Source organism: Leptosomus discolor, chromosome 1 (assembly GCF_034619465.1).
Source record: "Leptosomus discolor isolate bLepDis1 chromosome 1, bLepDis1.hap2, whole genome shotgun sequence".
NCBI classification, from domain to species: domain Eukaryota; kingdom Metazoa; phylum Chordata; class Aves; order Leptosomiformes; family Leptosomidae; genus Leptosomus; species Leptosomus discolor.
The window spans coordinates 109,453,941-109,472,776 of NC_141391.1; positions in this window are offsets into that span (position 1 = coordinate 109,453,941).

Below are 18,836 nucleotides of genomic sequence, written 5' to 3' on the forward strand. Positions count from 1 at the left end.
CGCAGTGCCCTCCACCCATCCTTGGGCTGGCCAGGGAGGGGGCTGGGGGTGAAGGAGAACAGCCCGTACCAAGGGCATGGTTTTCTGCTGGGTGAGTGTGACCCGATAAGGCTGAGAGCCTGGGCGCTGCGGGGCACCACAGCAGAGCTGGCTGAAGCGCTTGGGCTCGGCCACAGAGAAAAAAACGCCTTCTTGTTCTGGAACAATCACACTTGTATTCTTTCAGTGTGGCAAATGGCCAAGGTCGTTGGCTTGCACTTGTTTTTGTACTTGTTAAAATAACGCAGTGCTTAAAGAAGAATTTGAGGGTTTTGGCATATGAGTCAAAGGCATTGGTCCAACGGGAAAAGCAGACCAGCTATGGCTGCCAGTAACGCGATAGTGTCCTTCAGTGCCAGAAAAATAAAACGAGTAGCCAGAGGCTTTCATCTGTTTCCTTATTTCTGCTCTGTCCTATTCAATCATAACAAATCTGTTAATTGACTGCATTGATCAAAATTAAGTGCCTAATGTTTGGATTCAACATTTTAGTGTTTGGTGCTGTATCATGGTTCATGTAAGCTCTTTGCTAACTCTAGTTATGCACTCATTTTCTTAGACTGCACATCATTTAGCAGACCAGGTTTTCCACACAGGAAAAATCAGATGAGAAAAATATTCTTCTAAAAGCAGATAGTTTATACTCAGTAATAGTATTTATGTGTAAATAAAACACCTATATGCCTGCGAATCTCAATCACAAGTGTATTCGTTGTTTTTTTCCATCCAAGAAGCTTTAAAACAGTTTTAGTAGTGACAGCGGGGTGACTGGTTGAGCATCATCTTTCACAAGATATGAACACTTTCTGCTAGGAAAACCACCGTGGGGATGTGTTACTTTCCACTGAAGGTCAGTTCAAGGCTTTGCCAATTTAGCTTTGTTATTCTTCATGTTGTTATCAGAGAGGCACATCCTAGACACTGTATAGCTAAATGTGAAACGCAGCTTTTCACCTTGTTAAAAGCACATAGCTTAACCATCATTTATATTATTTATGTTAACCTTTGACTTTGGTGAATCGATTCTTCAGCACACAGTGCCATTTTCTATAGGGCTTTGTAATATTTCAGTTTCATTTGCTGATCACAGACCTTTTTTAAGTTGTGACTGGGGCAAGACTAATTTTTTAAAAACTTGTTTGTAGCCGCGTATTATCTCTTGAAAAAAAAATATACATTTTACGTAGCTGATATAAGCAGAGAAAATAGCATTGCCTAGCACTACAGTTTTCAGACTCATCTGATCTTAACATGCTATCTCAGGTACTAGTTTGGCTGCTAAACATCACCCTGTTGGTGTACACTCCTCAACACAAGGTGTCTGCTTTAGAGGCTGTCCTGTCTTACTGCTGAATGCCAATAGCTGTAACTCTGACAAGCTCCTGTGCACTTGTGCATTGGCGTGAGGACAGAACCATGCCTGCAGCCAAGCCTTTGCTGGAAGGATGCCGTCTCCTGCCCCTGTGAGTCTGCACCAAAAGCTGACCAACCTACACACCTCTGAGAAAACCCTTGTGCTGCAACTGTGTGCCACTTTGAACGTGTCTGGCAGGACTACCCATGCCAGGCTGAGTGCTGCCTCAGCCCAAGCAGGGTGTGCTTTGGGGTTTAGGTGGGTATGTAGGTCAGCTCCACCTCCTGCCGGCTCAGTGCTGGGTCTGGTGGGGTGAAGTGACCTTCTGCCCATGCAGGCTTTGATCCACTAATGGGGCGGGTGAGGGACACCTGTTCCCATGCCATTCATAGCCGTCCCACAACAGAAACAACAACCGTAATTCATGGTGTTAAATAAAGTCAAAATTAACGTGGCTCATATCGAAAGCAAGTGAGTCAGAAACGAGCCGAGGTGGGCAGTTACCCTGCAAAGCTGAGGAGGCTGCAAGGACCTGACGGTGCTGCAGATGGACTGGGACCAACAGCTGCTTCTTGCCACTGTGGTAAATCTCCCCAAAACTGTCATTAGCTCGTTGTACCTCCATCCCCAAAGCAGTTGCAGACCACCAGCTGCCACTGCTGGGTATGAGTGGGAGCCCTCTGTGCCAGCTTTCCTGAGGATCCAGCAGATGGATCCAGCTTCCCTGGGGTGCAGCCCAGTGCCATGGGGGCACTGAGCGCCAAGAAGTGCACTCTGGCAAAACCCTTCCCCTGAGCAGCCTGACTTGATGGGCATTGGACTCAGGTTGAGGGGGGGACTGCAGATGGGAATTACCCAAAAAGGGATTGGAAGCTGATCGGGGTGAACAGAGCCTGCTGGCACATTCCAGGCCCCTGAGTAGTCCATGTTATTTCTCAGTACATAAGCACATAGACTGGTCAAGCGCTGAATAAGATTTAAAGAGAGTATCTCTGGTTGCTCGTTCAGTGAGTCCCATCTATCGTGGGAATGAGGGGGAGGAGGAGGAAAGCATAGAAAAAAAACATATGTGATGAATAGACTGTCTCATCATGACTAACCACGAAGAGACAAACTACACTGTGCTGCTAACTTTAACTCTGGCATGGCAAACCAGAACACTTCATTTTGCAAACTTAGCCACAGATGCTGTGTTTTCTACAGTCCTTATTGCTGTTTTTAAGACACTTTTTGAAATTTTGGACTAAAATAAACATATTCCCTTCCTGCATCATATTCAGACACAAGATCAGTTCTATTCAGAAACACTTATCACATTAATATCTGCTTACACTCCTGGGAAAGGCAAATTCATGGTGCTCTGACAGAGCCCTCATTCCCAAGCCAGGCTTGAGGCTTGCCCAGCAAACAGGAACTAAATTATTACCTGGAAATGAGTGGCATGCACTGACTGTAGGCCACGGAGCAGCCCTTATGCTCACTGTCACTCTCTTGCATGTACACACACACACACACACATGCAGCATCAGGGACCGGCTGAGGCAGGAAGGCACCTCAGGAGATCACAGAATCACAGAATCAGACCTCCTGGTCCAACCCCTGCCCAGAGCAGTGTCAGCCAAAGCAGACTGCTCAGGGCCATGTCCAGCTGCGTTTTGAATATCTCCAGGGACGGAGACTCCACAGCCTCTCTGGACAAGCTCTTCCAGAAGTCAAACACCATTACAGAAGAAAAGTGTTTTCTTACATTAAATGAAACTTCCTCTATTTCAGTTTGTGCTCATCGCCTCCTGTCGTCCTGTCAGTGGGCACTACTGACAAAAGCCTGGCTCCCTCTTCTTTGCTCCCCAATCAGGTATTGTGGTGGACTTGGGTGTTAGGTTAACCGTTGGACTTGATTATACTAAGGGCCTTTTCCAGCTTAAATGATTCTACCATTCCGTGATTCATTTATACACATGGATCAGATCCTCTTGAGCCTTTTCTGCTCCAGGTTGGACAGTCCCAGCTCTCTCAGCCTCTCCTTGTAGGACAGATGCTCCAGTCCCTTAATCACCTTTGTGGCACCTCACTTGACTCTCCCCAGTATATCTTTTGTACTGGGGAGCCCAGCACTGGACTCTCAGGTTAAAGCTCCTTCAAAGTAATGAAGTCACTCACTTCATGACTACTGACCTTCATCAGTCTACCAGGAGGCTGAGGACACACTGCGGGTTTTCACTGCCAGCTCCTGTCACGGTTGCACTACCTTTCTTTGTCCTTTGGCTCGTTGAAGCCAAAGCTGGTGAGAGCATGGCTGTGAAGCTGTCTTTGAATATGGGCTCTCTTTCTAGCTATGTTACTGGATTTTTTGGGGATGACCATTTGCAAATGCATTACCAGTAACCTGTCTGTGCTTGTTTCTTCAACTGCAAAATGTGGCAATACTGAATTTGATTGCAAAGTTTAATCTATTTATGTCTGAGATCATGTACAGCCATGTGCTAAGCACTAGTGCCACTATTCTCTACTTCTCAGCCTTGTGGGAGGATTAATCCTTCTAAAAGTCTCTGAAATGGACCACAGGCTTCTTCAGGCTTGTTTAGAAAATGTAGAGCCCAAAACACAAACAGAAGGTGTTTTGTGCAGTATGGTCCTTACTCTGAGACCCAGTAGTAACTACTTTCATCGTCCATAGTTTAAAGCATTCTTGCTGGACAAGTTATCAGTAAGCAAGTGTGGTGCCTGTCATCCGTAACAAGATGGCTTTTTCACTGCCTCAAAGACATAAATCTTCTTGTGTTGCTCTGCAGTTTGAATCTGATAGTAACCTCCTTTTCCTCCCACCACAAATGCTGCATGAAATTAGCTGTAAAAATTCCTATTATTTTCCCTCTGAGTCAGCTATTTTACATCATAAGACTGTATACCACTTCCATTCTGAACTGCTGCTCCTTGGAGCCAGTTTTCACCTCTTTGGTAAGTCTTGAGCTAAGAAACATGCTGCAATTGGAAGCCCCGGGCTAAAACACTGATAGAAGAGGAAGAAAAGTAATTTTTCAGTCCTCTGCTTCAAAAACCCAGCATAAACTCTCAACCTCACCATGGCATTTATGAAAGCAGGGCAGAGCAGCTAGTCTGGTGTGTCACTTCCCTTTTATAAACTCCACAAAGGTACATCTGGAAAGGATGGAGGAGTCATTTATGGAGAAAAGAAGTGTTAAAATCTGTCAAGATAGATCAGGCACACTAGGGGATGACAGCGTAATTGAAAAGATGTCCTAAGCGCTGGAGTCTCCGTTGTTTTCACAGCTTCTCTTCCCCCCCCCAATCAAATGGAGGATGCTTTCTCATCCAGGTCCAGAAGCCCTCAGACAGCAAGGATGCAACTCCACCAATACCCTGCTCTCCTGGCAAACCAAGAGCCTCCAGGTGCAGCAGCTTTTGAAGCGGACTACCTCATGCTGGCACTGTGCTTTCCTGGCCAGCTGAGCCAAGTGAAGGCATCCTCGTTGCCCCACCTGCCCTCCTTCAGCACCAGAGCACCCTGACTCCCCACTGCCACCACTGAGCCAGCCCCAGCCTTTGCCAGCCCCTTCTGGGAGCCGCTCATTAAAGAGGCAGAAAACCAGCTGCAGCCTTTGCTGTGGTCCCGCTGCCTCATGGAGGCGTGCCCAAGCCCAGGCAGGGTGGAAGAAGGTCAGGCAGGCAATGGTGGGGAGTTGGCATGTTGGTGCAGCTGGTCAGCCAACGCTCCGCGCCTGCCTGGGGCACAGGTTGGGCTGAGGTGTTGCGTGCTGCCAGCTCACACCCCGCTTACCCTCCATGAGGGAAGACACAGAAGTATAACACTGTTCACACCGAGACATGTTTCAACCAGTGAGTTGGTGTGCATTCACCGGCTTTGTGCCTTCCCAGGTTTCTCCACACCTCCTTCCCAGTGCAGCCTCCTCTGCTTTTGCAGGTGGGCAGGCACAGCTCCCTGTGGTGCTGTGTTTTACTGGCTTATGTTTCAACAAAATCAGTTCCTCAAGCTGATTCACAGCGTGGTCTGACAAATGGTTGAGTCGACGCTCCTTCAAAGGGCAGCATCGCACAGCTGGCCCTAGGACCATGCACTGCTGGGCAGAGGGCTGGTCCATGCCCTGGGCAACACCCTTCCCCTTCGTGTACAGCAGTAAATTGTAGAGCAATTGCAAAAGCGCTGAGCTGCATCCACAGACAGCTAGACAGTCAGTCTGCTGAAGTTTTGAAATGCTTTGTTTCACATCCTTACATCCCAGTTGAAGAACCAGGTGTCCTCAGGAGACATCAGCACCTGCACACCTCGAGCTGCATGCCCAAGTCTCCTGAACAGAACTGCATGTTGACAGTTCAAGGGCATCCTGGAGATTTTGTTACCAAGGGATCCACTGGGTCATGTGCTTTCTCAGCTGCAAACTCAGTGGCTTGAGAGAAAGACAGACTTGTGTTTTGCTCACATGCTAAGCCCTTCATGAAATTATCAGAAAGACTGCAGAAGACTGCAGGCAAAGACTAGTGGCAGGAGTAAAGATTTTTTTATAATTGTCATTAACTCTGAATGATGAAAGTGTCTAAGAGGAGAATTTCACATATTATCAAAGGTGTTCAATATCTTGCAGGGTCAAATTCTGTGTTATTTAAGACAACTTTTCACCTTTACTGTAAAGCAGTCTTGAATTGTAACAACTGTAAAACCTCACTTGGAGCTGATGAGATTTTGATATGATCAGCCCTGATTACATATCTGGTCAATCAAGTGGTGCAGTGACGTGTCTGTCCTTGTTGATGCCAAGGGCTGGAATACCACAGGGTTCACAGCAAGAAGCTAATGCAATGCTCAAGAATAAAGAGCTCACTCTGAGGTGAAAATTAAGGTGGAATGAATTTAGGACGCTCATTTCTGTTAAAATAAATTTTTGAAAACTAAATTGGAATACATCTACTGCCACAATGTTTTTTCAAATAAGCAAAACAAGTTAGAGCCTGTTTCTGTAGCAGGATTCTTGAGTGCAGTCACCCATTCCTAAGAGGAACCACTGAAGTTGGAAGCTTTGTTTATATGAATCCCAAACCAAAATTAATAGCCTAGTTTTTTTAGGACTTCACAAAAGTTGTTGACTGTCAGTGTTGTTATTTCTTTAGTGACACACACACACACACACACAAAACCCAGAATGCAGAATTAAGACAACCTATAATTAAGTTGGCTTGATACAACCTGCCAGAATAGCTCACATGACCTCTAACACAGCCTTTTTCTTCAGGGCTTCTTGTATGTCCACATGTATGTACAGTTAGATTGTGTGCACTTTTGTCATGCGTTTGGCTCAGAAGATATGTGTTGCTTTGGCAGCTACATAGATATGCTGTTCTATCTGTTTCTACCAAAAAAAAAAAAAAAATGTTGAGTACGCTGGGACATTGCAATAAGGAATATCTAAAAGACACTAAGAAATTCCTAGGTGAGGCACTCCTAAGACTAGATGGTTTCTGGAAGAATACAGAGTCAGCTGCAGTTGTTCCACCTGCAGTGAGAAGCGTTCCTTTACAGGCCTGAACATGCCTATTCCCCAGCAGTCCCTGAAGTTTTAATGTGGGAAGGACTGGTGAGGGCCAGTTAAGTGAAAGAACTGAATGATAACAATCATCTTCCTACGAGAATGAAGGGCATCATTGCTTCAATGAAGGTTTCCATCCATTTCCACACAGACCTCAGGAAGCCCACGTGAATATGGTATTGTTCGCTTTCAAAACTGCAAGCACACGTTTGCAATAAAAGTAGAGAAGCAATATTGGAGGTGGGGAGGGCAGAGAGGGGGTTGCTTCATCTGTAACCATGAGGTCAGTGGAGATGCTGGACCACAGCTATGGTCTGTTTTGCCCAGTATCCTCTTTGCAACACCAAATGCCCAGGAAAGAAGCCTCGAAGCCTGCAACCATGTCATGACAGCTCCCAGAAACAGCTTCAGAGCTTTGACCCACCAGCCGTTCTTCCTGAGCCAAGGATGGTGTCTTTGCCACAAACAATATGAGACACCAGGTAAAATATACTCCAAGCACTACCAAGCAGATAAATGAAAAGTGAAACAAAAATTTCTGTAAAGTTGTGTCCATTTCATGGAAGCTGGTGTTCCACTTAGAAATCCAGAAGGATCAAAAAGAGTATTTTCAAATCTGAAGGAAGATGTGATCACATACATTTAAGAAATATTTTGCTGCTGTGTCACATGTCTGTGGTGGAAAACAAAAGCTATATTCCCAGAGCAAGATTATGCTTGAGATTTCACGGCAAAGGAGAAACCTGCAGCATAGGTCCCCTGTCAGCCAGCTCAACTCCAAGCGCAGTTCCACCCTTTACAAAATGCGCTTCACCCTCTTGGCCATACCAGGAGACCAAGCTAAAATCAGAAGAACCGGTATCAGGTCAGGAACTTTGTAGATACGAGTCATTCAGCTTGTTAGAGCTTTCCCCCAGCTGATATCAGTTTTACCATTTTCTAAGCTGTCTGATAGTCACAGGACGAAGTGTGCAACTAAAATGACTTGTATTCACGTGTACACACACACACAGAGAGCATTTATGTTTCCTATCCATGCTGTAAATTTCGGTACTTTACACTCTTTCTCATACCTAAAGAGGAATAATTTAAGACCCATAAATACTCCCACTACAAGACGAGAGATGAAGCACTGCTTTGTGCAGTGTGCCTACCAATGTTAGCAAGACAAAAGCTCTCTCTGGCGGTAGACTTCAGGAAGTGCATTTTTTTCTTCCGCCCCTTTCAAGCACGTTGAGCAGCCAAATGCGGTCCCTCCGTTGTCTAGCTAACCCCAAGGTGTACTAGTGACAGCACTGTAGGAAACAAAACGTAAGCCATTGCCCTGTTTCAGCAGAGCAGCATATATTTGGGATATGACAGCGTATAGATGGTGAACTGGAAACCAGATGCAAAGCTGTGAGGTCAGAAAATTCCCATGTATTGACATTTACGAATGCTTAATACATATCGTTAAGCCCAAAGACATCCAGGAGCTCAGGAAACAGAAACTACACTGGGTTTTAATGATTCACTTATTCTCAGGTACACTTTCTTACCACAGCAAAATATAAGCTGGTTGCCTTTTCAGCCACAGGAGAAAGCTTGGAGCAGAAAATATGCTTACTTTCAAATCCAATTTCTATACATACCACTGACTGCTGAGCAGCTATCACTCTAAATTCATTTGCCATTTCCAACGTGGAGACATAACTACAAGTTAAGGCTCTAGGAAAGAAGAGGGACAGAGATAGCCATAGCTTGTATAATTTGCTGTTATTTCTCTGAGTTCAGTTCACATCAGCAGAAGATTTATATTTGATAAGGATAGTGTAAGTGAAGCTAGCAATAAAATATAAGACAATACGTCTTCCTATCCTTTCACATAATATCATTATGCATCTTCCTTTTGGGAATATGTTCTACGGGAAAAAAAGAACAACAAACATGATCTCCAACATCAAAAATACATGATATCAAGAAATCCTCTTGTCTCTTAAGTCAAAAGCTAAGCCACCAACTGTGTTGTTTCTTTGCATGCATGTAAGATTCTCTTATCTGTCAACTACAGCCCAATTACGTTTGAACACTGGAAAAAAAATCGGATGTCACACAAATAGGAAAGTTATGGCTGTCTCCTTATTAGGTATTTATTGGTATTCACTAAAGGTTTGTCATTCATCAAATCTTGTGAATGATGGATTTCACAGAATTGCCTTCTCATTTCACCGACCTGTGTCCAGTTCTGGGCCCCTCAGTTCAAGAAGGACAAGAAGCTACTAGAGAGAGTTCAGCGGAGGGCCACAAAGATGATGAGGGGGCTGGAGCATCTCTCCTATGAGGAAAGGCTGAGAGACCTGGGGCTCTTTAGCCTGGAGAAGGGAAGGCTGAGAGGGGACCTTATCAACACTTATCAATATCTAAAGGGCAGGTGTCAAGAGGATGGGGCCAGGCTCTTTTCAGTGGTGCCCAGTGACAGGACAAGGGGCAACGGGCACAAACTGGAGCACAGGAAGTTCCGCTTGAACATGAGGAGGAACTTCTTCACTCTGAGGGTGGCAGAGGACTGAAACAGGCTGCTCAGGGAGGCTGTGGAGTCTCCTTCTCTGGAGATATTGAAAACCTGTCTGGACACATTCCTGTGTGGCCTGCTCTAGGCTAACCTGCTTTGGTGGGGGAGTTGGACCAGATGATCTCCAGAGGTCCCTTCCAACTCCTACCATTCTCTGATTCTGTGACCTATCTGTACCTTTTGATGCACACACCTAAGGAAGCTAGGAGAGGCTGGAGTCAAATACAACTGGGTAATGCTTAAAAATTCATCTAATTGCTAGTGGGATTTTATATACATGTGTCTTTTGTACGGAGAGAAAGAGGAAGATATGTATCTGCATATATACGTGGTGGTATTAGGTCAACAGTTGGACTAGATTTCAGAGGTCTATTCCAACCTAATGATTCTATGATCCTATGATACACATATGTATATAGAGATTTGATTTTCGCTTCCTGTATAATGAACTAACACATGCTTGGGAAAATCACATCTGAACTTCAGACATGTCACTTTAGTAAAATTGTTCATATGTACAAATGAAACATTTGCTTAGGAACTTGCTTATACTGGCACCCAGGCATCTTGGAATGATTTCCAGGGATGGGAAGATTTTATAAGCAAATTAATTTACTTTTATTATTATAACAAATGATTGCACGTGCGAAGGTTCAGGTGCCTTTAGCACTTTGTCATGTCTTGAAGGAATTTTAAGACAAGCAAATATACTTTATAAGAATCCAGTGTCATCTCTTTCTCTGACATGTACACATCTACAGGCTGCCAATCTGCCACAAGAGAGAAACTTGTTAAGTTTTATATGTTATTCTGTTAAAGTTTGTCATTAATGTTTAGTAACCCTCTATTCTAAATACAGGTGGATTTACAACACTTCCAAAGCAACCGAGGAGTTTGGGTCCTGTATCACAGTCCTTCTATCAATTCCTGCAAGCCCACATTTCCATGTCTTTGAATAAGTATTTCTTGTATTAAAATGAGAGATTCTGATGTTTGCTTTGTGGCAGAAGATCATTGGTACGTTTCAGTAGCAGCACTCTGTAGGTGAATGAGAACGTACAGAGTTGCATTACAAATAGACCTAAAAGACAATATGTATTCATACTGCTTATTGCAGAAACATACCTGAACATCTTTGTCACAGCCTTCAGTGGGTAAAGAGTCTTTCAGTAGAGGTTTTGACCAGGAAGGGTAGAACACATAAATGGTGTGGCCAGCAAGAGTCTTATTTTAAAGGAGGATTCCTCCAGCTGATGTAATGCTTTTTGCCAAACTTGACCTCATTCCATCCCAGCAGTTTAGAAGTGTAAGCCTCCCTGTCACTCTTCATATTACTTTGTTCATTGCTGAAACTGGTGTCTCACCTAGGACAGTAGGCACCAGGGATAAGACACTTTTGCCCGTTTCAAAAGAAACTTCAAGAGCGATTGTGATCTTCTCGCATACTTCTAGCCTGTTGCAGAGTCCAACAGAGAGATCAAGCTGACGATACAGGGGAGGAAACCTCTGACAGAATGATGAGTTTGGGATTGAATCAGAAGCAACTGGCTGACCTTTATCTGGAGCAGGGATCAAGCTTCCCAGCACTTGTTTAGGCTTGCTCTGAACAGAGAAACAATGGTGCAAAATCACTCTTCATTGGTGAATCCTGCAGTTTTAGCTTGCTCGTACCTCTCCCTGATGTGTCGGGGGGCGAGAGTACAGGCAGGACAATGGTCTGGAGCTGTTACTGTCTAAACAGGGGAGACGATAGTGCTGCTGCAGCTGGACTTGCCTTAATGTAAAGATGCCTGGATCTAGAGCTTCAGCACGTGTTTATTTCCATCATCACAATAACGGCTGGCTACTTCTGCTATTCTTCCCCAGGGATTTTATACTGCCCAGAAGATTTGAGCTTCCCTTCAAAGACTGTCTTCCTTGCATAATGAAACAGATACCATTTCATACACAGACTATGCACAATTTCCCTACTTTTAGTGTATGATGTCCAAGTGAGCTCTTGTCCTTCATTTCTCTTCCCATCCCTTTACAGCACACCCCACGCCCCCCATCCCCAGAGACTGGTTCTGGATGGTGCTTCTTAAGCCAGCAAGCCAACTTTATGAGGTGGGAAATGCAGCCAATAATGGTTTTAGCTCTATTAATAAATTGACAGAACCTAACTCAACAGGTAGGTGTCACACCGATTTACCATGTAAAATAATGACCTCACAGCTACAGGCATGATGGAGTAAATATTACTAAACTGAAAAGCAGATTAATTAGTAACACACACTATCAGTAAAATGGTAATAAAGCTCTCCTTCAAGCATCACTAAAATATGAAAGACTTAAACTAGAGAACCAGTGGGACTGAACCCTGGCCAGGTAGCATTGTCTTCTCCCTGCCTCACAAATCAAGCTGTAAGCTGCAATTGACGATCAAGACAGAACCTTCAAAGTAGCGTTTAAACCTACATGCAACTGCTGTCAACCAAAATGCAGCTTAGGTTGCTTCCTACCACACCTCCTCCCTCGCCCAAAAGTCTGGCCATTAATTTTCAGTTGCTTAGTAGTAGGTCACATAACCTGTCTTCTAGACACAAATGCTGTCAAAATACTGCTAATTAGTGTATGAAAATCCATTTGACAAAACAATGTACTTTAAAAAAAAAAACAACAACCAAACACAAAATAAGCAATGAGTTGGCTCACGTTGGAGCTGTCTGCTGCGTTACACAAAGTGCCTGCTTCACTGGACAGCTAATCCAAAGTAATCCTCTTTTGAGATCACTGATTCACCATCTGATTTGCACTCTGATTTGCTCTGGGAATGCCTGCTGCTGCCAATTATTCCAAAGTGGCAGATTACTTTATTTTTCACTGCCTACACTTTGATCTCTGGAAGCTGAGAGGCAACACAGTCTTTCCAACAGCTGATGAAATAGAACTGAAAAAAGTAAGATCCACACATTTTTATAAAGTCTCCTACTGGAAATAAATCTATAATAAACATCTTATTTTGGCAGTTATACCTTAAATATATATGAAATAATAGTTCATAGGTTAAGAGCTTTGCTGTTAGCTTTTCCTATCCTCCAGCTTCCAGTTTCCTCTTTTTACCTAATGACTCACTATTCGGTCAGAAATTTCAACTAATACCTAGGTATACTTTCTCTTCCTTTACTCCTACAGCTGTCATTGCTGGAAGAATGCTAACTTGCTGAATGCATTGGACTTTGATACAGGAAACCCAGTTTAGGTTATTTTCCTGTTGCAGGGCACCTTTTCGATTTGTGGTATCTCACTTAACCAATCTCTGGTTTGGTTCCCCCTCTGTAAAATAAAGACAATCATTTGCCTACCCCTTCACCTCTCAGCATTCGGTTGTCCTTACTATTTAATCTATAAGGTCTATGTGGTAGGATGGTGTCATACTGTTTGCCTGTAGTGTCTAACACAGTGAGGCCAATCTGGGCTGAAACATTTAGACTCAACCCCACCATACAAATAGCAATTGCACATTATTTGCTAAGAGTAAGCATGTCTAAGATTTTAACCGAGTTAGCATCTGATTAGAAGAACATTAGTAGGTTGCTGGCTTTCTACATTCCTATTCCTTAACTGCAGTATAAAGAGGAACAATATTGTGAACACACATGTGCGCTTTTTTGTATATAAAATGTGGTGTGGTTTTTTTACTTTTTATACCTCTTTCATTGTTTAATCAAATATTCCCCCTAATAAATTGCCCTTTCATTAAATAATTCAAGCACTCAGAGACTAAAGTGGAAAAAATATCAAATATCATGAGATACAATAATCTGAGTGCAGAATCTAGCAGTTTCTTCATATTTGTATGTGCTATTTCAAAATCAGGAATGTATAACACCAAAATAAACCATCAAGAAGGAAAGTCTTGCTGTGTGTTTGCTTTCTCTTCAGTTACATAGATTAAGTTAACACTAACTAAGTCAATAAAATAAATTTGGATTATAAGTGAGAACAGAGGAGTACAGAAGAGATAAAAGGACAGAAATATTTTCAGATTTCAGGAAGTTTTTAATTCATGGCTATGACACTGCCGTATCTAGTGAATACACAGGGTGCTGGTCCCTGCTTGAGTTTCTGGATGATGTACAGCAACAATATTAACAGCCTTTTAAAAAACATTGACATTACTAATTAGCTTGAGGCTAATTTTATGAAGCCTGTCAGATTTCTTAGATGGCTGTATGATATATCCAGCAGAACCGAATATTGGCAAGAGGCTATTAACCACATTTCTCTCTTCTGCGCCTGCCAAAATACATTGAAGAGTCAATGGATATTCCCTACAGTAACTTCCAAATAGCAGCAGTGTTCAAATGCATACGAGCAAATGCAAACCAGCTTCCCATTGTAAGCTTTGCTGCTTCTGTAGCAAAACTGACTGAAATTGACGTTTTCATAATGCACCCAGAATCTGATCAACACAGATTTCCGCAGGCAACCACAGTACGTCCTTTACATCGCTTTTAATGAAGCTGCAGTTTTCATTCTTAGCTATATCTTGTTGCCTGAGCAACAATGGTTTGGATTTGGCTTGCTTTGTTTTTCAACTCTGCTCGATCAAATTAAATGGAAAAAAAAAAAAAAAATCATCATGGAGCTCAGCAAAAAGTGTTGTGCTTTTCTAGCTCCATCTCCCTTTGATTCAGTGCCTACCCTGTCCACAAGTTTTCCCCCAACAGAAATCAAAAAGAATTGAAATGGGTACTTGCTGCACAAGTTTACAGGCACAGAGCCTCATTAGCAGCATCCATAACTTACGGCATATGCTGACTAAAATGATGGAAGTTACTTGACAGGGAAAGTTAAAAAAAGAGACAGGAAGGTAAAGAGGGAAAAAGGAAAGTGGCCAGCAGGGAGCAAGAGGCTTGGGAGGCTCTCTCCCATGCAGCAGTTGGCAATGATGAAGATGATGATGCTGTTTTGGCATGCTTTTCCTTTGGTACTGTATACCAGTTCTGACTGGCCCAGTACTTGTGACCAACAGTCATGTTGAGGGATCTGCAGTGGCTGGAAGAAGGGCCCTCTCTGGTGAGGTTACCTGGCCAGTGGGAACCAAAATGAGAGGTATAAATAAGCTCCGCGTAGGTTTCCAAGCAGTCTTCCAGTGGCATGAGCACTTGCCTTTTATCCCCTCAGACAGAAGTCAAACTGACAAGCTAAAGACAATCGCAGTCTTATTTGTGGTTTTGCTTTGTAAATCTTATTTTTCAGGGCTTGTACACCAGAACCATGTTGTCATGCCCGGGTTGTTCACAATGAAGACAAAAGCTGAAATCTGAGCAGAATAACTGTTTTCTAGCTCTATGTTTGTGTACTGCCTTTTTTTTTGTTTGTTTGTTTGTTTTTATTTTTGCGGAGGAGAGAGTTCAAATGTAGATTTTCTGAAAGTGTCTGTTTAAGATTAATATAACATGCTATTTGGAAATTAGGTACTTATATCCAAATGAAAATCTTTCAGAGAAGGCTTTCTACTGAGAAATATGTTAAGCTTGATGTTCCCTTTCCCTTCAGAATAAATTAATTGTACAGAAAGAAAATCAGCCATACTCAAATGCACTGCTTGTTATATCCTATGAATTTCCACTGTGCCTTAAAACAAGTAACAAACCTAAAATGCATTTCCTACAGTGCTCATTGCTGGATAGAATTCATGCCAATTACAGGGTTATGTTAACATCTCTGGGAAAGCATGAATAATATCAAAGTCAGGAAATACTTTTATTTTGCTAAATATAAGCTCATATCTCAGACATTTTTAGATAACAGTTTGACATCTAGTTGCTGTTATATTAACTTTAAAAATCCAGCCCTATTCTAATATTATGCAAGTGTCAACATTGTACTAAAGCAAAATCATATAATAAAATTGGAAAACCACCTCAGGGAATGCATATTATAAAAATATATACACACACGTATAAAAGAAAATATCTAATATAAATATACATAAATATGTACATATTACCTAAAATAAAAGAATTAACTGTATATCTAAAAACACATTTTAAAAAAAGAATGAAGGACAGCAAGTTTAGCAGAAATGGTCAGACAAGCAATAATCACTGCTTAAGATTTCATCTTTAGTTTAAATTTCTTTTATTAAATAAAACATGTTTCCCTGTTCAGCTATTGGTTTATTATTGATTCTTATCATAAGCCTCTCTTCAGTGATGTACTCTCGAAATCTCACTCTTTCTGAACGTGCACATTCCCCATACATGAATCATCTCACAGCAGGACAAACCTAATCCTTATTCTTCTGCATGAAAGAGCAGTGCCAAGCCAGTACGTTCAGGGGATACAACGGAAGAGAAGCAGCCACCGATATCAGCATACGCTATACTGTTTATCTTCTTCCATACATTTTCTTGCTTCAGGCAACTCACTGACATGCCAAAATATGGCTTTTCAGTGTAATATAATAGGGCAACAATTTACATGTGTACAATGCATTTTATGAATAGTAATAGCATTACATTGGGTCAAATAACTGTTGGGCTTACTCTCCAACTAAAAGGGATCAGTGGAGCTAGTCCTTGGAGTCAGGGAAAGTGGCTCTGAAAGACCGCACACTCCCCTTTGTCCCCTGGAGCTCCACATCGTGTGAGCCACTTGCCTGCTACTAGAAGAAAAAAGGCAAAACATGAGTTTTTCATCCACAGCAGCAGTAGCCAGGGAGCCTGGGAAAGGTAAATAAGCACACTTTTACAGGAGCCTCTGCCACCAGAGGGCATCCAAGACGCCCTGGCCCATGCCACTGGTGTCCTCTCTGGCCCATGGCACAGAAGCCCAGGGCACCCGCCTGATGCCTTCCTGCTGCTCCTGGCACACCCAAAAATCTCACGATCAACAAGCCAGAAGGAAGATGAGGTTGCCAGGTCTCAAGCTAAGAAAGAGAGGGCAAAGGTCCAGTCCCTGCACTACAGCCTGTCCACCTTGTTCCTTTTTATAGCAGAGCTGTCTTGGAGACACAAATTGGAGCACCCAAAACAGCACTAGGGAGTGAGCTTCCTCCTCACCCCAGGGAATCAGAGATTCAGTGCTCAAGCCCATTTCTCTTTCTATTAGAAGTATATATGTACCCCAGGACTGCATGGGGGAAGCCATCATCCTCCCTTCCAGTCCCACACTGATTCCTTCTGGATGACCACTTTGTTTCTTTCCACAAATAATAATAATGTGCTACAGGAGACAAGAAGGCTGCTTTGGTCAGATAGCGCTCTCGGTAGCCTGGGTTTAAGAGTATCTGCAGTCAGGGACATAAGCTGTCCATAAGAAGCCATATTGCACCAGAAAGATAGAGAGGGTGTTAGTTGCACACATGCTCCCTTAGTCTCCTGGGTGCACAAAGTTCAACTGCTGAGTTCTGAAACAAGGTGCTCAGCTGAGCTCTGAGTCCCTGAGCCCAAGTGTCCACTATGACAGATCATGGAGCATCCAAGTATCTGCCAGTGGTACAAGCAAGCCCCTCGGCTGTGATCAAGCCCTGGACTATGAGCTGCTTCGCACACAAGAGTCAGTGGTATTCAGAAATTAGTGGACTGCTGTTGCAAGTATATGTTAAAAAAAATCACATTCACCATCAAATAATCTAATAAAAACTTACTGAAAGGATGAAGAAGTTTCTTTCTTATATACCTCAAAACTTTCATAAATAAAGAATAAATTATTACAATTTTCTCTTCTGATCAGCTACGTAGAAAAGTATGTGTGGCTTTTCGTACTACACATACGGATTTTTACACATTAGCATTTCCACTGATTACTGCCATATAAACTAGGCCAATAACAGCTCTGCAGAGATTCTGCACAACAGTCATTAGAATTTGTATTATGACATCAAGTCAGACCCATTGCTTACCACACCTTTGCTCTACCCAGGTGCTTCCCAACAGCATCTCCTCTTCTGTATCTCGATGGAGCAATTGAAGATATTACCTACCCACCAGCTCCTTTTTGCTGACAGATAGTTCTGCTGGCGTAGTAGAAATTGTACACATGTACCAAATTCACTCCAGCAAAAGCCTACCCAAGCTAACTTAATCCATCCTCATTAGCTTACCGCACTGAAGTCAAAGCAGAGGCCCTAGAATGACAAACAGCCATCGGATGGTCAAACACTAGTCATTGAAATACAGCACTGAGAGGACAAAAGACTCCTCTTGCTTTAAGAAAAGAAAAAATCCAAGGAAGAAAAAATAAACATTGAGCAAAATGTAAGGTACCTGCTGTGTCCTAGGAAAGCAACCACCCCACCTTTCCAGCTTTCTGCACCACATAGTCCAGGGCAAGAGACCAAGGGCTAGGATCTGCCTGGAAACTCAAACTTCTTACAAAAGGCCAAGATTGCAATATGAGGGAGAGGCAAAAGGGCAGTGAAAAGAAGTCCCCCACCTCAGCTCTGCTTTCCTGGCTCAGGTGCTCTCAAGTCACTGTACCCTCACCTCTGGGACTAAACTGCCTGGGATGGCAGCCAGCACTGCTAACTACAGGGCATTGGGTCTGTGGTTTGGGATTGCGTGCTCACAGCTAATCCAGGGTACGATTGCTATGGACCAACGCTTTGCATACATAGTGATGATGACGGGCAAAGCTTATTGTTAAAGACAGTCAGTCTAGTAAAATTTTGCTCTAAGGTTTGAACGTAGCCTAGCTGCCTCTAAGCACTCCCATCAAAGCCTAGTTCCCAATTTAAATTATAAAATATATATTGAAATTTGAATTTGAAAGTATGAAATTTTCTGTCATAGGACAGGCTTCAGTGTGTTCGTATTCTGTTTCCCCATTTCATCAACTCACATATAGCTTCCTTTGAGGAGTCCTGCAAGGCTTGCATGCACTTCATTTCCACATTAGTGCATGATGGTGGTGAAGAGTCTAGAGCACAAGTCTCATGAGCAGTGGCTGAGAGAACTGTTCAGCCTGGAGAAAAGGAGGCTGAGGGGAAACCTTGTCACCCTTTACAGCTACCTGAAAGGAGGCTGTAGCGAGGTGGGTATCAGTCTATTTTCACAAGTAACAAGTTACAACAGGGGAGGTTTAGATTGGACATTAGGAAAAATTTCTTCACCTGAAGGGTTGTCAAGCATTGGAACAGGCTGCCCAGGGAAGTGGTTGATTCACTATCCCTGGAGGTATTTAAAAGAGATGTAGATGTGGTGCTTAAGGACATGGTTTAGTGGTGGACTTGGCAGGATTAGGTTAATGGTTGGACTTGATGATCTTAAAGGTCTTTTCCAACCTGAACGATACTGTGATTCTGATTTATTAGAATTACCACCTTCTTTTCTGTTCAGCT